Here is a 3,248-nt window from a genome sequence, read left to right as displayed (position 1 = left end):
GGGAACGTCGGTGCACCGAGCATCAATATATATCAATATTTCAAAATCGTCGAATGTCTCAACCCATACGGCTCTTACATGGACGTTGTTGACTTATTTTCAGTCACTTCTGCTGTTTCTGTAGTTAAACTAAAGCATGTGGTGTGTGGCATCTGCTTACAAGTTTTGCCCACAAACTTTTAATTTAAAGACACATTGAAATTATAAAAAAAAAATGAAGCAGACTTTTTCTCAATTTTTTATTTATTTTTTTTGGCACCAGCTGATTTCTTGTCTTGTCAGTTTATTCTCGATCTAGTTGCCTACCTTCACAATGGTTCATACAGACACTGTTTATAAACCTGTCAGTTTTGCATTACAGTAGTCCCTCGATTATCGTGGGGGTTACGTTCCACACACCCCCGCGATAGATGAAAAACTGTGAAGTAGGAACGTTATATTTATTTTAGTATTTATATATTTTAAGGCTTTATAAACTCTTCCCACACTTTTGCAATGTTCTAAACTCTTAAGCCTACATAATTTTAACAGCATATGTATATGTACTGCTCAGTACTGCAAAATTTTATATAGGGACTGACCAGCCTTGGTCTGGTTCTAGTCCAGTTCTGATTGGCTCTCTGCAGCCGTGGAGCGCCAGACACTTTTGGAGAGAGCTGGACTTTCAGAGAGCCAGCACAAAACCACACAATGGTCCCAATAGAGTCCAAATAATCCAGAGGGATCTGGATGACAAAAATCCAGGTGAGCTCAGGAGAAAACACCAGACCTCTGAGCAATGACTCCCCACTGGAGAGGCTTCCTGGGCCGGCAAGCAGCACTCAGATTCACCGATGAGGCTGGAAGTAGTCCTGGTCCAATTCCCAGTTGGTTCCGTACGGCTCTCTGCATCCACTGAGCGCTGAAGTCACTATGAATAAAGACCAAACTTTTTAGTCAGGTTCGGATAGGATCAAAACTTTCCCTCCGTTTCAACAGAAAGCAGCGTCCGGAAGCACTGTTGACTTCTGGGTAGTGTAGTTCTTTGATTGGCGTTATAGTGTAGACTGTACGCAAAAGTCAAAGTGCCAAGTAGCGAAGGACTACTGTACAAGGTTATTCCAGCAGAAATGTTACCATCTTCCTGCAGGAAGTGGCACAAACTTTACATGAAGTGCTACAGCTAGCTGCTACTGCCACCGTTTGTGCTTATAGTTAACAGTTCAACTCTATGAAGCATGCTGGGTAAACAAAACTGACTAGAATTTAAAGGTAGGGATGTTTACAGACAAAATAACTTATTGATGTTTTTCTGTTTTTGGCTTTTGGTTGCAAGTCCAATGTGACCTTGAACTTTTTTTTTTGTCTTATTTTCAGGCCATTCTTTGAGGGAATGTCTCAGTCCAGCTCTCAGACAGAGATCGGCAGTCTGAACAGCAAAGGCAGTTTGGGCCGAGATACTTTCAGTCCGGTGAGTTGCCTTTCAAGCCAACAAAGTGTGTGTGTCTTCAGTAAAGACTGAGCAATGAGTCTGTCCATGCTTCAAACCCTTAAACTGAAGCATTTGTAACTACAAAAACAAGTTTTAGCCTCTTAACACAATTTATTATAAGTGCACAAAACACACAATTCACTTGTGCTTAAGAAAAAAATGTGTACAAAGTGTCTTGCACGTGAAGCTAGAGAACAAAACTGCTGAACCTTTGGATATGAGACTAGAAGATCATCAGACGGAGCTAAAAGCCTGAAAACAGGATGCGACTTGGCACTCGTGTGGAAACAAACCTTGAATCCAAAGCTGCCGATTTCTTATGCAAACGATCAAGAAATCCTTTGTGCTAACGTTTGTTTAACGGAGCGGGATTCTAATAACTTTCACAGTCGCCATCTGCTGCATAAAAAGTGTTTAATGTGTCTGAGCTGAAAGAATCTCTGCGTGTGTCTTTGTTGCCTTCGTGCAGCATCAGTTCCTGCCTTTAAAATGATGCTGAAATAAGCCTTTAGCTGTGTGACTACTGTTGGCACACTTTATATATCAAACGAATAATGCTGCTTTCACTGAAATAAATGGAGTTTACTGAGATTTCTATGTGAAATACTTCATGGATTATTACTCGACTCTTCACTCCCTTTTTTCTGTTTGAGGATGTTTCCCCCTGAAGCCCAGCCCTGTAGCTGCGTAATGACTCTTGTCGAGGGTGTTTACTGAATCTTGACTCATTACTCCTTGTGACTGCTCCTTCCTGGTTTTCCCGGCAGGGGGAGCAGCCTCCTCTGGAAAAGATGAAGCCATCCCGCAGCCGCAACCTGGACGAGATCCCGTCTGAGACCGATACACTGGTACACATTTCTTCCTGTGTCGGAGTCAAAGTCAGGGCAGTGATTAGTCATTTTAACTCGACTAGAGAAATTGCATTTCCTGCCAAAATGCAGTGCAAATGCTTATTGCAGAAGAACTTGCTGAAAAACAGCTGAAATTAGCTACAACATGCTGAAATGTAGCTGATATGGAAGAACAAGCCTAAATTAGCAGAAGAAAGCAGAAAGAACACATATTTTGCTGAATTAGGTTTAAATAAGCAAAAATGAGCACAAAAATTAGGAAATTAGCTAAAAAGGCTGAAATTAGTAAAAAAAAAAATCACTGCAAGTAGCTGAAAAGGCAGAAAGAAGCTTAAAATACCAGAAGGAAGTGGAAAGAGCTGAAATGAGCTCAACATGTTGAATTAGCTGAAAAAGTTAAATTTAGCTCAAAACAGCTAAAAAGTAGCTGAAATACCAGAAAAATCTGAAAAGAGCATAACAAGCTGAAGTGAGCAGAAATAAGTTAATTAGACTGAAAGTAGAAAAAAAACATGAAAAACTTGAATTTATCTGAAAACAGCTGAAATTAGCTTTAAAGATTATTTTAAAAAGTAGCTGAAAATGTAGAACAATTAGCAGAAGAAAGCAGAAAGAACGTTTGCTGAAAGAAGCATAAATGAGTATCCTGATGCATGCTCAATAATCCCGGTAGAAACATCTAAAAAAAAAGTTAAGTGTCCAGAGGACCAGACTTAACTTTTTTAGAAGCATAAATGAGCACAAAAAGTGGAAATTATCTAAAAAAAAAAAAGCTGAAATTAGTAAAAACAAAAAAACTGCTAAAAAGTAGCTAAAAAAGCCTAAAGAATCTTAAATTACATGAAGGATGTTGAGAGGGCACATTTTTGCTGAATTAGACTGAAAAAAGTTTAAACGAGCTCAAAAAATGTGGAATTAGCAGAAAA

Source organism: Nematolebias whitei, chromosome 1 (assembly GCF_014905685.2).
Source record: "Nematolebias whitei isolate Nwh7 chromosome 1, NemWhi1, whole genome shotgun sequence".
In the NCBI taxonomy this organism is placed as follows: Eukaryota; Metazoa; Chordata; class Actinopteri; order Cyprinodontiformes; family Rivulidae; genus Nematolebias; species Nematolebias whitei.
Note: the sequence above shows the minus strand (reverse complement) of the source record.